The following is an 11,455-nucleotide window of genomic DNA, read 5'->3' as shown; positions in this document are numbered from 1 at the left end:
AGGAATGAATTTCTCTGGTCGGAGCAACTCATAAAGTCTGTCTACTAGCACTGGCCCTGAAGTCAGGAGGACCTGAGTTCAAATCCGGCCTCAGATCAAACACTTTAGACTTACTAGCTGTGTGACCCTGGGCAAGTCACTTAACCCCAATTGCCTTAAAAAAAAAGTCTGTCTACTGATGCATGTGAGGATGACAATAAGTGTCTCCTGAAGGAATGATTATCCACACTCAAGAAAGTATTAAACTTTTAAGATAATTGGCAAGATGTGTGTGGTGGAGCTTGCCTGAAATTCCTGCTACTGGGAAAGGCTGGGGACTAAAGCTGATTATGTGGCCATGAGCTGGGAGAGCAGGACTGTTCCCAGGCTGCTCAAGAAGGCTCAGGCTAGCCCAGGTCAGAAATGGAGCAAATCAAAGTTCCCATGCCAACTAGCAGTGGGATCAGCCATGAGTGGCAGCTGTTGCTCTGTGCCTCTCCCATCTATCGGAACCAGGGCCCCTAGCCAGGCTACCCTTCCAGCCCCATTAACAATTCAGAAAGGATGATCAGCCAGGTGCCAGAGCCAAGATGCTGTACAAGCTGGTGGTGATGGGCAGCTGTGGTGTGGGCAAGAGTGTGCTGAGCATCCGCTTCCTCCAGAACTGCTTTGTGGCTTAATATGAGCCCACAGCTAGAGACTTGTACCATGGTGTGGTGGGGGTGGACGGGGAGCCCTGTGAGCTGGATAGCCTGGGCACGGCAGGTGAGGAGTACTCCAAGGAGGGCGAGAACTTGGGAGAGGACTTCCTCTGCATCCATGCTATTGACTACATTAAGACTTGTGTGGATGTGAGCCTCTTCCAGCACCAGCTACACAAGGTCAAGGGCACCAGCCTGGTGCCCATGGTGCAGATGGCTAACAAAATTGACGAGGCACACTGGCTGGTGAATTCAGACATGGGTCAGGAAGTGGGCAAAAGCCTCAGGGTGCCCTTTATGAAAGCTTCAGCCAAGACCTCTGTGTGGAGCACACCTTCCATGAGCTGGTTTGAGAGATCCTTGGGATGAGCACTGAAGAGGAGCTCAAGGGCTGTCTAGATGCTTGGGACCCGTGGAGCTTTGAGTTCAGACACTGCACGATCCTGTGAGCAGGTGCACCCATTCCCCCTGGTCCTGCCTGCTTAGCTTCCCTCAGGAACACCCCAACCTCCCCTGGCCCCTCCCTGGCCTCCAGGCTTCCATCTGGACCTTTCTGTGGACTCTTCCTGGAGTCATGGCCTCTTCACAAGCCCCTTGGTGGGACTCATCAGCGTTTCTCCTTAGGAGCCTTCTGGCCTGGGCATCTCTGTGCCACCTTGGGATCACTGGTCAAAAGGGTAGGTAGGCGATGTTCCTGTTTCAATGGAGAGGATTCTAAGGATGCTAAAGCTGCCTGTTTGGGGTGGGGAGAGAGAAAAGGACTTCCCTTGTTCTCTTATTCAAAGTTGACTATTTTTCCTGTTACAAATAAAGGTTTTTGGTTTGTTTATTTAAAAAAAAGAGTGGCAGCTGTGCTTCAAGCCTGAGCTAGATAAGGAGTCCCAGTCTCAAAAGATAATCATAAATATAGTAATAGGCAAACTTGTCTGCTTTACAGAGATACAGAAATGGGATAGATAGGTATAAAACTTTTCCTGTGTTGTCAGACTCCACTGCTATGTGGGCTAGTTTTTTTTTCTTTTTAAAACAGATGGTTTTGGGGGGAGACACCAAGGAGGAAAATATTCAGAAATGAAAGTGATACAAAACCAAAAGATAACAATAAATTCTTTAATTTAAAAAAAAACAACAAATTGGTGACAAGAGGGAAAAGCAAAGATTTTGTAAGTTATGTTATTGGATAAAGTTTTGCATGAAAATTATACAGAAAGATCCTTGGAGAAGAACATGTTCTAATTTCGTATAAAGCAAAATCTCAAAAAACATCAGCAGACCCTGGATTATTAAAGCATTGCTTGTCCCTAACCTAGATTTGTGTCTGTCATGGTCTCACCCTGGGCCCAACTCTTTGGGCTGAGGCAGAGGGTACAAAACCCCCTATATCAAGGCAATCACAACAGTGGTTCCAACCGGTTGGCCTTGTACCTCTGGGGAACCAAATAATTATTATAAGGGCTCTGAGGACCCCTGTGTGCACCAAGCATTGCCTTGCATTTCTGGACAGTTACATGATGCAGTAGGTAGAGTAGAGTGCTTAAAGTCAGGAAGATATGAGTTCAAATCCATCTTCATACATTTATTTACTAGTCGTATGACACTAGGCAAGTCACTTCACCTCTATCTGCCTTATAGTTTCTTTATCTACAAAATAAGGATAATAAGTGTATTTACTTTCCAGGATCATGATAAAGGCAAATTGCAAACCTTAAAGTGCTCTACAAATGCTAGCTAATATTGTTTTTTAAATCTTAGCTCCAACAAATTTTACATCTTGAGCTAGCATAATAAATAAGCAAATATATGTTACATAGACTGAATGAACATATCTTGCACATATATGTATTACTATTTTCCAAATGTATTTGGATTTGTAGATGAAGCTGAAATTAATAAAATATGATTTCATTAAAATGTATTGCCTTCTAAGAAGCTTTTTCATTATATATTTTCTCAGGCAATGGGTACTAATGTGAATACCTGTGATTTTTATGTAAAAAAAAAGAGTCCTTCTGCTCAAAAAGTTCAGAATTATTGAATTAGAAAAAGCATCTAGTTAACCTTGGCAAATTGAATGTTAACATATACTAGGAAACATAGAACTCCCAAAGCTGGTACAAAGAGGTTATTGTTGGTAAACTTTCATTCTGTTCCATTGAGGGAAAGCCTAGTTTCTTTGTTTTGTCTCTTTGCTTTGCATCCCCAGATTCTAGAACACTCCCTGGTACAAAGTATTTTAAGTACTGAAGAAGTGTCTGCTGAATTGCATAGAATGAAAGGCAATGTCTGTATCTCTGAGACTCATCCTGTCCCCTTCCCCCATTTTCTTTGATTGGATGTGGCAGAAACTGCTTCAGTGGGGCAAGGTCACATATTTCCTTCTTTAGATTATTGATTTGTTTTGTTTCATGTTTTGGTGTGAAAATGAGGTGTGTGTGTAGGGCAGGGAGGAACCTGGGATTTCAATCACGTGGGAACCATGGTGCAGAAACTTCACTCCCCCAATCAATCAATCAAATAATTATTAGTGCTCATTAGGTGCAAGGAATACATGTACAAAGAATGAAGCAATACTGATTCACAAGCTTACATCCTAATGAGAGAGCTTACAAGTACATATGAAGATGTTTGCAGCATACATACAAAGTGAGAAAATAAATAAATAACTCCTCTGATAACTAGCAACTCAATTCATTTGCAGCTTATGCCTTCAGGATTTTGAGCCTTTTTGTGTGTCACAGGCCTCTTTAGCAGTCTGATGAAGCCTATAGATCCTTTCTCAAAATGATGTTTTAAGTGCAAAAAATAAAATTACATAGGAAACCAACTGTATTGAAATATAGCTATTAAAAATATGCATACAAAACAAGTTCAGAGACCCCCAAGCCCTTGCTTTAGAGAGTTTTCTGAGACACTGAACAGTAAAGTTACTCACCCATCATCACACAAAGACAGCTCTTGCAGTCAGGTTTCCCTAATTCTAAGACCAGTCCCCTATCTAGCACACCTCATCTACTCTCAGGGCTTTTATTATGATAAGGTTTTTAATTAAGATTCATTTTATTTGTTATGCTTTTTTTTTAGAAGTTCAGTAGGATCGTAATAAGATTGGATGAGGTGACTCTTAATATGTCACATGATAGTCTTGGCCCCTCACCAGCCAGTCAGCTCCACAATGGATGTGCTGAACCATGGTGCTTCCACTCATCTCCTATGCTCTGATAATCAAGGCCAAGAGTTAATGCCCTCCTTTCAAGGCATATTTTCCTGGAAATGTCGGTCTCCAGAACTGCATCTGTAGTGTTCCCTGCCTATAGTCCCATGATATTGGAAACAGGCTTGGTAGATGAATTCAAAAGCGACACAGGAATCCCATCCCTTTCATCTGGATCTGATGTAATTCTAGTCTCTAATCACCCCTTCATCTTCCTTCGTTTGTCAAGCATTCTTTCAAGATGTTCATTTACAGACAAAAATGATCCATCCATGGAATCGGTGTTCATATTGTGTGACAACAGATCTCCCATGTGATTCCTATTAGAGATGAAACCCACATTTCACCTAAAGTCATTGGCATGTCATCTACCCTTCTGGCAGCTATCAGAGGTTCAGGCCAGAAGACATAACAGTGTGTCTTTTGGGGAGAACAAGTTCTTTCCTGCTTGTTTCCAGGCAGGGAAGAGAAATAAAATGAAATATTTTCGAACTCCAGTTAATTTTCCAGCCTATCTCTCTAGACTGATTCACATCTCTCTCCCTCACACACTCCTATGTTCCAGCCAGTCTGGCCTACTTCCTGCTTCCCACGTACAAAGGTCCATCTACTCCTTGAATCTTGGTGTGAGCTTCCTTCACTTCTTCGCATCTCTCTCCCTTCAGCATCTGCATCCATGCCACTGCCCATGAGAGATGGGTAATCTCTTCCCCCTCTCCACCTCTACCCCTAGACTGTTATTGTTGTTCAATCACGTCCGACTCTATGTGATGCCCTTGACAAGTCCATGGGGTTTTCTTGGCAAAGTGGCTTGCCATTTCTTTCTCCATTGTGTTCCCGTTCTATAGATTAAGAACTGAGGCAAACAGGGGTTATGTGACTTATCCAGGGTCACATAGCTAGTAAATGTCTGAGGTCAGATTTGAATTCAGGTCTTCCTGACTCCAGGGTCAGTGCTTTACCCATTGCACCACCTGGCTGCCCACACCCTGTGACTACTTTGTATTTATGTATCCAATGAACATGAAGCTTTCACTATATAGATCATAGGCTACTAGAGGGTAGGGATGATTTCTTTCTTTCTTTCTTTCTTTCCTTCTTCCTTTTTTCCTTCCTTCCTTTCTTTCCTTCATAGCCCCAGTGCCTAACACAGTGCCAGGAACATCATATGTGCCTAACAAGTGCTTACTGAATTGATTTAAATGAAGAAGTCACTAGAAAGGTTCTAACACTGAGACTATGCTTGCCTTTGTCTCTTCCTTGCTATAATTTGATGCTGAAAAATTAATAAAGAGCTGGTTTATTGGGTTATATACACAAAATAAGTAATCCATAGTTTATCATCCCAATAGACCCGATATTATCATCTCTGCCTTGCCTCTCTCATAAAGAGTGTTATGCCTGAACAAGTAGAAGATATCATGGTGGCTTTATACACAATATTTTCTTTTTAAAATGGAAGCAACCCACAGCTCAAATGACTTGGGAATGACTAAACATATTTTGGTACGCTTCTTACATCACAAGAAATGACAACAGAAGAGACAGCATGGCTTAGAGACAGCAGAATGGAGTCAGGATGAACTGTGTTCAAGTCCCCTCCTCTGACACATACTGCCTGTGTGACTCTCAGCAAATCACTTAACTCTCAGTGCCCCAATGCAACTCTCCAAGACTATAAATTAAAGACAATCTGTCAATCTGCCTTAGGAAAGGGAATTTCCTCTCAATCAGGAAATGTGCTCCATACCAGTAAAATCATAAGCTTGGACCAAAAGAAAAGAAAAGAAATGACAAATATAAAGAATACAAAAAAGAGAAGACTTACCTGAAATGATACATAATGAAGAAAGAAACAATCAGAACTATAACAATAATAATAGCAGTAACAACAATAATAACTACACACAAATACACAGAAGAAAAAGAGATTAGAAAGGGACATAGATGTCAACAGGGTTTTGTTGTTCTGTTGCTTTTTTTAAAGCTGTTTTTAAAATAAATAGTAAATAATTTTAAATAAATTAATTAATTAACTAAATTAGTAAAATAATTATTTTTAAATTTAAATAATGTATTTAATAATAATTTCATAATAAATTTATTTAATGATAAAGTCAAATAATTATTTAAAATAATTGACTTAATTAATTAATAAATAAGTTGAATAAAACTATTTTAAATAAATAGTAAATAATTTTAAGTTTATAAATTTGTTTATGATCTTATGAATTTTTATTTATTTTGCTGGTGATTGCTAGGTTTAAAGTATTATTTTTAAAGAAATAACATGTTTTCTCATCTGTCAAACAAGCCCATTGGATTAGGTGTCCTGCAAGGGTCCCTTCAACTATAATTCTATGATGTTCTGAGCCTATGATGAAAATTAGATGTTCCTTCTCCCAGTAACAAATACATTTGACACTTTATAACTAGCAAAAGCCTCTCTCATGGACACATTTTCATCTATGCTAAACTGTTATCCTCTACTATACAGAAAATATCCATTCCCCAGGGCACTTTTTAATTGATTTCATCTGCAACATCTTGGTGGCCTGAGTTGAAAACAAGAACTACACTTAACTGGGTTAAGTGTAGCCTATAAATCGGTGGGTGCATTAAGTTCTCATGATAAAGCTTCATGGAAAATTACTCACACAAAAACAAAAGCCATCATGACAACAGACTCTTACTAGTTGTATGACCCTGGGAAAGTCATTTAACCATTCTATTCTTTAGTTTCCTCATTTATAGTGAATAAAAGTCTTCAACTCAATGGCCTCTGAGGTCTCTTCCAGTTCCAAATCTATGGTCCTGTCCATTTGGTTTATCTACCTTGCAAATTCTTTTAATTGTGTTTACTGGAGGTCTTCAACAGTGTTTACAGAGACCTAAAGGAATTAATTTCACAAAGTGTCTGGCATATGTTTCTTTAAGGATGGAATCAATACAATGGAGCCATTTATCTTTCTTCTATGGCAGTAGGAGAGAAGTCCATTATTGGGCCCTTCAGGGGTATCCAAAGATCTCTTCTGTTGAATTATCTTATAAATGAGAGATCGCAGAATGTTGAAGCTGTGTTTGCCCAAATCCTTTATTTTGTAAAGAAACTGAGGTTTGAAGTGGTGAAATGAGAGATGTTTTTTGAACTAAATTGAATTAAGCTGTCACCAGATGAGCTGTGTGAGATTAAGATTATATATATCATCTTCTTTCCCGTACTGTTTGGTGCTAAAAAAATAAATGCCCTGAAAGGTTGCCCAAGCTTGAAATTGCAGAAGACCTTGACAGCAACCTTTTGTTTTAAAAATTGCACTTTGAAGGCAACAAAATATTACGATGACTTTTGAGGGTAACAAAACATTACAATGACTTTAACCACAACCAAATAAAATACATTTTTTCCTACCACAAGTCATGTGCATCCCAGTTACAACTTCAGACTTTGCAGTAAAATGTGCAGGCCATCTGCTAGCAGATCCTTTTATTTTTGGACAGATACATGCCATCATTTTCTGATTAAGGACCTTACCAACTTTTCTTGTTACTGTTAGTGGCCTCCAACCATTTTCCAAGTAGCTCACTTGCTCTATGGGAAAGCTTTACTTTATCGTGGTAGAGAGCAGGATAGTGCTGGTGCTGAAGCAGCCTTTGATACACCGGGGTGCTTTCTTTGGGGTCTTTATTCTCATTCATATAGTTCATGCAATGTTAAAAGAATGGAGAAATCTACACTTTCTAAGCAGGTTTTTAAATTGCAACTCCTGTATGTTACTATTCACCTGAGGCTTTGAACCTTTGCTCTAACAAATAGATAAATGGATGGATGTACATACATACATACAATACAACTGAACTTGTTACAAAATAAATGGAGAAAGGAATTTTCTGGCGTTGAAGATATATCCATTTATAAAAAGTTATTATGTAAAGTACCCCTTATTGCATGCATGGCTTCCAAAATTAAGGCAATTTTTTAAAGTGGTTTTAAACATGTGCATCAATCAATGAAAGCTCCCAATTTCTGAGATAAAATACCAGCCAAGATAGTTAAGTACTGATTGCTTGATAATCCCCCTAGCATCCCCTGCATGGAATGACCTAGGTAGATGTCGTCTTTGTCTAAAACTCCACTCTGAATGACTCCCCCAATGTGGCATTCATAAGTTGGGTCCACAAAGAGCAGATGCTCCTCTCACAAGTTCTGAAGGTACCACATAGGGCATGCCTCTTACTAAAATAGCTAGTGAGTCCTCACTGGTGTGCTCCCCCCTTAACAATTATCCCGTAGATATCATTAGCTCTTAGCAAAGGCATTAACTAAGATGACATAGTAAGAATAATAACTAATTTTTCCCTTAATAAACTTAGACAGCACCATCTGACTAATACAATGTTTGTGGGAAGAGGGGTATCAAACTTCCAGTACAATGGTAATAAGGCATACATCTAGGGAACTCACGTGGCCCAGACAACTTGTTAGTCCAGAACTGTAGGACCTAAAAGTTCTTACTTTCCTCATGTAGTCCTTTCTGTAGTCCAACTCTCAGTTATTGATAAGAATCAGTTTTCTGATGCCAGGTCACACTTCCTGAAGCTTCTTTCAGTCTTAAGTGTCTGTCATTCTATATCCTTGTCTTCTGATTCCTGTACCTCAAACTCTCAGACTGATTCTGCAAATGCTGAATGAGTTATCTGCTCTAAATAGCTCCACTGATAGACTCCATGTCTAAAGAAAGATAGGATTACTCTAAAAAACCCTCCAATGGAGGGTGAGATTCTGGCTTAAGGACTGAGTTCTTCCACTGATGGCTCCTACCCTGGCCTAGACTGTAGAGCTAACAACTTGGCCTTTTTAGGGTCCTCAGAGCACAGCTAAATTTTCTTCCTACACAGTCGTGTTGCACATTCTGACTCAATCAGAGAGAGGTATTCATACCTCTTAAAGGGTTCACAGGCTATTAATAACTTGTTACTGCATCAACACCTGGTCATCTATAACCACATTTTATAACTTTATCAACTGAGCTGAGGGGAAAGGGAGAAAGAATCAAACTATTCTTTACACTTGTCTCCAGTGAGTCCTAGCTCTGAAATCAAAATTTATATTTATACAGGTTAGTAAGACCAACCAGTGAACCATTCCAACCAACCAACCAGTCAAATATTCAACAGGCATTTTACTTATTTGTATTTTTATTGTATTTATATTTATATTTACTTATTAAACACCTACTATGTGTCCAGCAATTTGCTGGGCACTAAGGACAAATAAATGATTATGGAATTATTCCTACTCTCAAGGGCTAGCATTCTATTGGGGAAGATAGCTTATGCATATTTAAATCTATTCAAAATAAATACAGGGTAATTATGGGGAAAATCAGTGGGGAAAGGACAAACTTCATTTCAAAGGTCATGGTTAAACTGAGCTTTGAAGGAAATTGGATTCTAAGAGATAGAACTAAAGAGGGAAAGCAACCGAGGCATGAAGAATAGATAGCACAAAAACATGGATATGGGAGATAGAGTGTGTGAGAAACAGCAAGAAGGCCAACTTGTATGGAGAGAAATAAAGTATAATAAGACTGAAAAGATAGATTGGAACTGAGGTATGGAGAACTTACACGGCAACCAGAAACGTTTGTACTTGATTAACCATAACTTTTGATGAAACTGATTAGTTTGATTCATCTTTGTAGTGAGTTTATCAGAGAGAGCCAAACCCCTTCGTCACTGCTGATTACACTACTTCACAGTATAAATTGATAGCAGTGTTTATTTAAACAAAACATTACTATAGGAATAGTTGATTGAAAACATTCCAAATGTAGATTAACCAGAGCAAGCAAGCTGCACTTTAGCCCAGGAGATGCTAAATTTAGAGGGCATCAAATTGACTTTTCAGACATTGGAAGAGTGTTTTCAAGTCCATATCCATAATGGTGAAGGAAGGAGAGGTAGCCCAGCCAATAGTTAATTTCTCTGGTAAACAACGGAATCTGAGGAATCTAGGTAAATTCCCATTGTTCTGGTGAGCTCCAATGACCTAAATGCATCCTAAACTAAGCTGCATAACTGGAGGCCTTTGATCTTTAAAGCTTTATGTAAGGATGAGCTGAATACCCTGGTACAGGAAAAGAGGGATAGTGCTTTGAATCCCAAACTCACTTCCAAGTTTCAGGTTTCTGTAGGGCCTCAGCCATTCTGCCTTATTTGCCACTAGTCCACCTGTATCCTTCCCAAAATTACAAGGATGTCTGGAGATGTGAGGGTGGGATGGAAGCAAAACTAGAGGACCGCTAAATAATGGTACCTCTGCCAAAATCAAGGGGCAGAGTGGGAAGGGGACTTCTTATTATCATTGAGAGGAGGGAATCATAAACTTCTCTAATCTCCCACTTCACAAGGACCTTTTCTCTCTGCCCAGGCCTTCTGGAAGAGTAGAAAAAAGAAATTAGTTACCAGAATTGAACTATTAAGGGGTCAAGGGACTACTTATCATCTAGAGAGGATGTACCACCTCCACTCTTTCCATGACCCATACTGAAAGTAAGACCACTCCAGCCTATGTCTGCTTGGCCTTATTTAATTAGTAGATAAGACCCTACCCCCTCCTCTTCCCATAGTCCTGTCACCTCAATGAAAGATGACAATCTTTTGCCAACCCCTTACCTGGAACAAAGCCTAACCTATCAACAATATCTGCCCAGGGTTGTATCTGCCTGTGAACAGGGATGATATTGATTAAAGGGAGAGGATCAGCCTTCTACTGACTCAATAATTCCATCCCAGAATCTCAGAACAGCCTGAAATCAGCCTAAGTACTATATAGTTCACAGAAATAATTGGTTAAAATAGAAAGTTATCATCCATATTTCTGAAAGATTAAAGAAAAGGAAAAGGACCTATATGTACAAAAATATTTATGCCAGCTCTTTTTTGTGGTAGCAAGAATTGGGGAATGACTGAACAAGTTGTAGTGTATGGTTGTGATGGAATACTGCTGAAAGAAATGATGAGGTTTGTATCCCAAAGAGATCATAAAAAAATGAAAAGAACCTAAATGTGCAAACATATTTACAGGAGCCCTTTTCATGGTGGCAAAATATTGGAAATTGAGGGGATGTCCATCAATTAGGGAATGACTGAACAAGCTATGGTATAGAAAGTAATGGAATACTATTGTTCTGTAAGAAATGATGACTAGGTCAATTTCAGAAAAACCTAAAAAGGCTTATATGAGCTGATATAAAGTGAAATGAGCAGAACCAGGAAAACATTGTACACAGTAACAGCCACATTATATGATGATCAGCTATGAATGACTCAGCTCTTCTCAGCAACACAATGATCTTAGACAAGGATGAAGGACTCATGAAGGAAAATGCTATCTTTATCCAGATTAATAACTGATGGACTACGAATGCAGATCAAAGCATAATTTTTTCAGTTATTTTATTCTTTCTCATGGTCTTTTCCCATTTTGATGTTTCTTCTTTCATGAATGTGACTAATATGGAAATATTTTTACATGATAGCACATACATAAACTATATCAAAC

The 11,455-nt window shown here is 39.1% G+C and overlaps 1 pseudogene; it reads left to right on the top strand.

Moving 5' to 3' along the window:
- The first annotated feature begins 569 nt into the window (after positions 1 to 569).
- Positions 570 to 1,049, top strand: LOC114046235 (annotated as a pseudogene).
- Positions 1,050 to 11,455: the final 10,406 nt, after the last annotated feature.

Source organism: Vombatus ursinus, unplaced genomic scaffold (genome assembly GCF_900497805.2).
Source record: "Vombatus ursinus unplaced genomic scaffold, bare-nosed wombat genome assembly UNPS02001419.1, whole genome shotgun sequence".
NCBI classification, from domain to species: domain Eukaryota; kingdom Metazoa; phylum Chordata; class Mammalia; order Diprotodontia; family Vombatidae; genus Vombatus; species Vombatus ursinus.
Note: the sequence above shows the minus strand (reverse complement) of the source record. Positions and strands in the feature narration are given on the sequence as shown.